We start from the raw sequence: 9,310 nt of genomic DNA on the forward strand, positions 1-9,310 counted from the left end.
CACTAGTGAGTGAATACTTGAGGTATTTATCCCTCAGTGCTTTGCTTATTTAACTCAACATAAGTTTCTCCAAGCTCATCCATGGTGTTGCAAATGGGAGAATTTCACTCTTTTTATGGCAGAGTAGTATTCTATGCTATATATATACCACATTTTCCTTATCCAATCATCCATCAATGGACATTTAAGTTGATTCCATATCTTGGCTATTGTGATCAGAGCTGCAATGAACATGGGAGGGCAGGGATCCCTTTAACATGATGATTCATTCCTCTGGGTAAATACCCAGAGTGGGATTGCTGGATCATATGGAAGATCTCTCTGCAGTTGTTTGAGAAACCTCTGTACTGTTTTCCATAGTGGTTGTATTAATTTACAGTCCCATCAACAGTGCCGGAATGCTCCCTTCTCTCCACACCCTTACCAGTATTTGTTATTTACCATCTTTTTGATTATAGCCAGTTTAACTGGGTGATATCTCAATGTGGTTTTAATTTGCATTTCCCTCATGACTAATGAGGTTGAGCATTTAAATGATATTTTTCATCATCTATGTTCTAGTGCTTTGAAAACTTCCTTTAAAATAAATCAATCACATAAGTTTTATTATTGTTATCCAAAACAGGTTTTTCAATTATCCTGAAAGAATATTCCCCTCATCGGCTAGATTCTAAAGACCTGCAGTTTCCACCTCTTTAGAAGAAAAAGTGACAGAGATGCTATGACCTTAATATCTTGAAAACAGAGACCATCTTTTATATTAGCAGGATAGATAGTAACCCTGTATTCATATGATGTAATTTCAGAAAGTCACTTTACAGAACACACCTACCCTCATATTTCAGGTCCCCTGAATATAATACTTCTACATTAAAGCTTGCTGTAAGGAATTCTATAATTAGCAATGAATCTAACAGCATGGCTTATCTGTCTCCCTTTATATCAGCAACAAGTCTGGTTGCAAGCAACAGAAGCTGCCTCTGCCTCTGGTTTTCTTAAGGAAAAAATAAAAGAAATTTATTGGAAATGTATGCAATCGATGATAGCATGGAGAACCAGGCTTGGGAAATTGACCAAAATTTAGGTAGTTCTAAAAAGTTAAAAATGCACAGCACCACTTTTTATTTAGAGAAAAAAATCAGTAATTGTTTAGCCTGGATACCACATCAGTTATTGAATACTCCTTCTCCTTCTGGATACAACCACTGAGACTTCACCAGTTAATTCCAACTAAGCTTTATCTTAGCCTCTGAGGAAGGAGCATCAGTCAAGGCTAGTTCATGTGCTTAAGCCCTATCTATATGGACAGAGGAAGAAGTGGGATTTGCCTACACTACTAATAGCACACAGTGGGGAATTCCTTTGTATCAGTCAGTGAATAGTGAGCAAAAGAGGATTGACCTGAGGCATTTCAAATAAAATAGTATTTAATACAGGAATGTAGGTACTTAGAAAACCACTGGAGAGTATAAGATGAGACAGTCAGGAGGGACTGCCTCTAGCTTTCAGGTTTACTTCTCTCCTTGAGACACTCGAGATATATAAGAGATTTAAGTCATATGTCACGGCTAGGAATCACAGTTGCCTATAATATTAGGGAAGGTAATTTGTGGTGGGATTCTTACTTGATGTTCTTAAAACAATGTCTGCTGAAGTTCACTGTTGACCTGCCATTGCTGGAAGAGAAAAGAACTTTTGGTTCTTCTCAACTTTCTAAATTTTGTATAATGCCTCATTGTTAGACTATAGGCAGAACTCTGCTGGAAAAAGATTCTGGAAAATGTTGTTCTCAAACTTCCAGCCCTTGTGATAAATGGGAGAGCCTGGAAGAGGGTAAATGTGTACTTGAGAACAATTCAGCACACTTTCAAATTGTCAGAAATTGGGAATTTCCTAACATGGAAGTGGAAGTTGTATATTGGCCAGGCAAAATAACGACAAAATGGTTTAGCACCAGTGAAATTCAATATTCTCTGAGAGATATAATTTATTAAATTAGTTCTCAAAACAAATATTATAAAAGTAAAGTGAAATTAACAGGATGTTGGGGGTGGGGAAGCAGTTGTCTCCAATGGAGAAGCAATGATGAAGTCTAAAGGGGCTAGAACCTCAAAAGACACATTTCTTCTACTTGACAATTCTGCATAAAGGTGGTACTGCATTTAGGAGCTCAGCAGCAAGGAATCCTCTATGCTCACATTCTAGGCAAACTTTTTTGTGTTGAAGTAAACAATTACCCACTCAAACTAGGCCAGGTAAAAATGGGGATGGATGGATGGATGGATGGATATCTTCTGAGCACAAGATAATTACTATACAGTGGAATTTTTTATTATTACCTAACACGTCTATTTACCTATGTCTAGATATAAACCACAGCACATATATCAGACCAATTGTGTTAGAAATGCTTAGTAGTAATATGATTGCTAGGTCCAAGTATAGCTAGAATAAACAAAAGAATCACCAAAAGATTTTGTTGAAATGAATCAATCAAAAGGTTAACACCCTGTATCTGATCTACTTTTTTATAAACAAAGATTGACTTAGGATATTCAGCTCAGTTTAAAATGTTTATTTTTATATCTTTTTTACGTGTGACTTACTAATAACTTGCCAAAAATGTACCAAGTCCTTTCATATTAATTACTTTAAGACAGTATATCATGGGACATAAAGCTTCAACATCAGAAAGAAGAATGCCACTCTACATCTGCTAGATCCTTTCTTATGTTTCTTATTAAGTGAGGCAATAGAATGTGATGTTTAAAGGTATCAGATCTAGAATCAGACCGCCTGGTTTCCAACACTGTTTCATCACTTGTTAGTGATGTGACCTTATGGAAAATTACTTCAACTTTCTTTATTCATAAATTAAAGATAAAAATAATAGTCATTTAAAAATATTATTGTTAGAATGAAAATATACATTTAAGCATGATGAACAGTATATATTAAACATTCAGTGTTATCTATTAGCGTTATTACTGATATTTTCACAAAGAGCATGGGCCATATCGCTTCTATGACTAACCTTAAAGATAATGTTGCTTGAAAGATTTTAGAAAAATTCTAACTATCAAAATAGAGCCTCTACCAGCTAGCAGTAATTCTGAGATTTTTATTCTTTGGATCTTGAGAACAATTCAGTATTTTCCAAGTAAAGCTAAAAAGAAAATTTCATTAAAAAAATTCCGTTTGAATTAAATTAAGGCCTATCTTTAGTTATCAAAATAAAGGGGCTTGGTTTTATTAATTAGCATAATAACTGATGGACATCTGGTTAAATAAATTATAGTACACTGAAACATTGGAATAACATGTAGGCATAAAAATAGGTAAGAAAGTCATTCATATACTGATATACAACAATTTCTAAAATATATTATCGTGTAAGGAATGCAAGGTTCAGGAGAGTGTCAGTTATAAAAATGGGGATAAAATATTTTGTATACATATTTTGCAGTAGATATTAAAGCTTTGATTACCTGTAGAAAGGGATTTGGGTGGTTGGAGGGCAGAGGTAGCAGGGAGACTTTCCTTTTCTTATATTTGTGTGTTTCTGAATATATATATATGAATATATATGTACACACAAACATACACATACACACGAGGGTACTTCAAAAAGTTCATAGAAAAATAAAATTAAAAGATAACAAGTCCGGCACAGAAAGAGAAATACCACATGTCCTCACTTATTTATGGGAGCTAAAAATAAATAAATAAATAAATAAACACGAATAAATAAAGGGTCGGGGGGGAGAAGAAGAAACAATAATCCCAACAATTCCTTGAACTTGTTAAGACAAGTGAACAGATATGATGTGGAGGGGGAGGGGACAGAAAGAGGGGGGAAAGAGGAAGGGATAAAGTGCCACAAAAATCAACTACAATGTATATTGAGAAGTTAAAATAAAATTTTAAAAAATAAAAAACATTTTTTAGATTAAAAAAAGATAATACAAATCCTTCAGGAACTTTTTGAAATACCCTCGTGTGTATGTGTATAGATATATGATATAGACATACGTATATAATACAAATTTTTTAAAAACAAAGGCAATAATGGGTCCTTAAAGAAAATCCCACAGTAGAGGCATACTTCAAGAGAAACAAGAAGGTGGCCCATAGCAGAGATCTCAAGGGTTCAGAGACATCAACTAGCCCAAGCTCCACTATTTGAAGGCCACCTTAGTGTACTTGGTCTCCCTTCTTTGATGCATCCTTGCAAGACTAAACACGTCCCTTCAGCAAAAACACATCCAGTGCCATTTGGCTATGTACCCATTCCACACATACACACCAGGCCTCCTGAATGGCTGACCTCGCTGTAAGCTTGGACACATCAACCTGACAGATAGTAGACAGCAAATATGTTGACAAAGGCATCAGTGACAAAAACAGCTATATTCCAGAACTTCATCCAGAATTTATCTTGTAGCTGCCATTTTAAGAGACACGATACATTTGCGAGTTAAAAAAAATTCTGATATAAAAACATAGGGTCTTCACTTTTCTTTTTTTTATAACTTTCAGTTATAAGGTATATTGGATTTTCTCCAGATAATTATATCAGAATTTTTTTGCCAAACAAGATGAATCTTTCTTCTTTTTTCTGCTCCTCTCCATGAATTGTATTGTTACTTTTATAACCAGTCTTCTTGACCAATGTGTTACTTTGTAAAGTATCTAAATTTTAATCTATTAGCTCAGCTTGATAGTAACTTTAGAGTAAAATATTTTCAAGATTCAGCACTACTGTTTCTTTCTAGCTTCTAACTCCTAAATTTGATTAATCTCACACACACAGAAAAAAAAAAAACACAAAATCACAAGATTTTTTTTCTTTGAAAACATAGCAAGTTAGTTTTATAATATAAGAGCAGGTGGCCTATTTTCCCTTCACTGAGTTAGTGAAAACATAACCAATTATTAAATAAGATAAAGGCAACATTGTTTTAAGAGGTAATTTCATTGCTATCCTCTCCAGCATTTAGCAATACTTTCTTAAATAAAACACTGACAAATAGACAACCATGTATTTCATAGATCCTTTGCATGAACTGAGTATCAAACATATCATCTAAACTTTCTCCTACATTGAAATTAAGTAGTTAATTGTTATGTAATAAAATTGTTATTAACAGATAAAGTCAAATTACACATGCTCTCACAATAAGATAACTAAGGTTATCAAATTAATTTCTGACATGATACTATCCAAATACTGTGGTCAAATTTAAGTGAATTATCAATTGTTTAAATAAAATTTGCATTTATCTCTGAAATTAAACTCTCAAATATTTGTGTTTAAAATTTGTAATTCTAATTTCTTCCACATATATTATTTTCTTATTTCAATATGACAAATTTAAGCTGATAAGAACAAGATTTTTTTTAAGAGAGTTAACCTCAACATTTGTATAGAAAATACCTCAAGACTCTTAAAAAAAAAAAAAACTCTTAGAGATTTTAAATAATTTCAGTAAAGTTGCAGGATATAAAACCAACACACAAAAATCAGTAGAATTTTTATACTCCAATAATGACTTAGCAGAAAAAGTAATCAAGAAATAGTCGCCAAAAAAATAAAATGTCTAGGAATGGATTTAAGTGAGGATGTGAAAGATCTCTACAATGAGAACTACAAATCACTGCTGAAAGAAACTAAAGAGGACACAAAAGACGGAAAGACATTCCATGCTCTTACATTGGAAATTAACATTGTGAAAATCTCTATACTACCCAAAGTGATCTACAGATTCAATGCAATCCCCATCAAAATACCAGCAACATTCTTCTCAGAAATAGAAAAAAAAAGACAATCCTAACATTCATATGGAACAGCAAAAGACCCCAAATAGCCAAAGCAATCCTGAGCAATAAATAAATAAATAAATACATACATACATAAATAAAACCAGAGGCATAACACTACCTGACTTCAAATTATACTACAAAGCTGTAGTAACCAAAACAGCATGGTACTGGCATAAAAAGAGACACTCAGACCAATGGAAAAGAATAGACAACTCAGAAATCAACCCACATACTCACAGTCAACTGATCTTTAACAAAGGCAACAAGAGCATACAATGAGAAAAGACTGCCTCTTTAATAAATGGTGCTGAGGAAGTTAGTCATCCATATGTAGAAGAATGAAACCAGACCCATACCTCTTGCCATATACCAAAATCAACTCAAAATGGATTAAAGACCTAATTTTAAGAACTGAAACTATAAAACTCCTGAAAGAAAACATAGGGGAAACACTGCAGGAAGTAGGACTGGGCAAAGACTTTATGAATAAGACCCTAAAAACATAGGCAACAAAAGAAAAAAAGTAAACAAATGGGATTATATGGAACTAAAAAACCTCTGCACAGCAAAAGAAACAACAGAACAAAAAGACAAACTACATAATGGGAGAAAATATTTGCAAATTATGCATCTGACAAGGGATTAATATCTAGAATACTGTCGTCAGGATTCCCAGCAGGTAAGGAAGCCACTAGCCCCTCGGGAAGGGGAGGAAATGTGGCTACCGTCAAGTATGTGGTACCTGGTGGTCACTTTTTCCTATTTGCCAGGGTCTGGCTGTTGCTCACTCTCCTACAAGTCAACATGGGCCAGGCACTCCATGAAGCAGTGCAGCTTTGAGATTTGCAGCAGAAAGCAAACTTGTTGGAAGTTTGGGTACTTGTTCTGGAGGCTGAAGTTTAGCAGCAGGTCACTCCTGCTTTTGACACCAGGGATGATGACAAACCCAATGGTGAGTTGGGGGAGACTGTGCATCCCCTAGAACGGCCTGTTGTGTGTCAGAAACTGAAGCATGGCCAGCCCTTGGGACCAGGTGGACAACCAGTAGGCAGCCCACAAGTGACCGAATTCACTACTTATGTCCCCTATACTCAAGCTTACTTGTTGGACTTGGGGAGAAAGTTTCTCCAGAAAGATGTTGAACCCCTAGCTGCTTGGCTTTTGTGGCTGTGGGACCTAGGGGTGGATCCCATGATGTGCTCTGCTGAGTAGATGGAAAAGTTGGCTTCCATCACCATGTATCCATCCCGGCAGCAGTGGCTACAAATCATCCACAGATACACACCGGGACAGGATAACCACTTCTTTTTTTTTTTTTTTTTTTTTTTAAATTTTATTTTGTCGATATACATTGTAGCTGATTATTGCTCCCCATCACCAAAACCTCCCTCCCTTCTCCCTCCCCCCCTCCCCCCCAACAATGTCCTTTCTGCAGGATAACCACTTCTGATGGAACGGGTGAATGCAGCTGTCTGGACCATGTGGGTGAAAGCCGGAGAACTGCCTGAAACTGTGAGTAGGTGGCAAATGTATGTTGAACTGTTTCAAATAATTTGGGAGCTGGGGATATGACAGTGCATGTTTCATGTGAACACCCTTGGCCCAGACGATAAATGTTTTACCAGCAGCATGAGAGACATGGTGTTGTAAAATGCTCCGTCGACATCCTTTGGATCACTGATGGCCCTACCGGCCCCATACATTTGTCATCCTATACATGAAGTGACAACCATGATACCAGTCTGGGTGAGGCAGAAGGGAGGAGATAAGCAAAGGAGGTCCAAAAGGTGGCTAAGACTAAACCCCCAAGAAATGCTTCGGATTTTACCCTGGAGAGACCAAACAAGACCAGCCATATGCAGATGCAGTTTCACTTGCTTACAGAAAGAGTTGATAGGGAAAAAATTGACTGACAATCAAATGTGGTCTTATTTGCCTTGTGGCAACAATTGTGCCCCGAACAGCATAATACCACACTTTCCCAAGAGGCACATAACAAGGTATGCCCAGTGTATCTGAAGGATTTTATGGCTACTTCCGTGGAGGGGGATGGACAGTTCTCTTCTGGCTAGGGACCAGGCTGAGGTGCTCATTGTTTGGGAGCAGATGAGGACTGGAGGCCTCACATTGAACTGGCAATACATTGGTCAGGGATAAATGTGCAGTATGTATTGGTGTTGGTGGATGCCAGTGCAGAATGTAACTTGATACGTGGCAACCCAGATAAGTTTCTGGGGGCCACAGTGAATGTTGTTGGTTATGGAGGACATTCTATTACAGTCAAAGCCGCGTCTGTTGCTGAGCATTGGGCGATTGCCCCCTAGTGTATATACTATGTATGTATTCCCAGCAGCTGAATACATGTTGGGCATAGATGTACTTTATGGGTTACACCTGCAAATGGCAGTTGCAGAATTCACAGACAGTGAAGCCTGTGTTACAGGGACATGCTAAATATGATCCACAGGTATTACCCGAGCCAAGACATGCAGTCGGTGTGAAACAGTATCACCTGCCAGGAGAACTTGCAGAGATAGGTGCCACTATATTGGAGTTAGAAAAGGTCAGCATCATTCATCCTGCACACGGTCCCTTTAACACCCTGGTATGGCCAGTGAGAAAACCTGATGGGACCTGGAGGATGTAGATTATCGAGAACTGAACCAAGTAGTGTCTCCTTTGCATGTGGCTGTGCCTTCGGTTCACAACTTGACGGATCAGCAGACGACTCAGCTAGGAATTTATCATTATTTATTGGACCTTGCAAAGGCTTTTTTTCTTATCCCGATCTCAGCTCTGAGCCAACATCAATTTGCCTTCACCTGGAAGGAAGTCAATGGGCTTTTCAAGTGTTGCCTTAAGGCTGCCTGCATAGCCCAACCATCTGTCATGGTTTAGTGGCTGGGGACCTAGCCAAGTGGACCAGGCCTAGCATGGTTATAATGTTTCTTACTAACCTCTGATTCTCTTGCAGATTTAACCAAGATGGCTCCAATGCTGCTAGGCTACTTGGAACAATGTGAGTGGGCTGTATATAAGGGTCTTATTCTTTGGATCTCTACTTGGAAATATTAGCAGTGGCTGGTAGGTCACTAACCCCTGTGGGGACAAGCCATGTGGACCTCGGGGAAATTATGGGAATTAGGGAAGAAAAGGAAGTAACTGTTTTCCAGGTCACAGAACATTCCCCCTTAGCCAGTCCAGGCAATGATGAAGCTGATGCACTGGCTAAGGAAAGAGGGCTGGAGAGAGCTCCAGCAACTGATATAGCCCAGTGGTTACATGGACAGATGCAGCATGTTGGCAGCAAAACCTTGTGGATGGCTGCTCAAAGGTGGGCCCTACCTATAAAATGGGAAGATGTGGCAAATGTGTGTCACGTTTGTCCGGTATGTGCTCAAGAGTTCACACCTCTGACAGGTGCCACATACCGATGGGCAGATAATTCAAGGAAGGGTGCCCCTGACTCAATGGCAAGTGGATTTTG

Source organism: Cynocephalus volans, chromosome 1 (assembly GCF_027409185.1).
Source record: "Cynocephalus volans isolate mCynVol1 chromosome 1, mCynVol1.pri, whole genome shotgun sequence".
NCBI classification, from domain to species: Eukaryota; Metazoa; Chordata; class Mammalia; order Dermoptera; family Cynocephalidae; genus Cynocephalus; species Cynocephalus volans.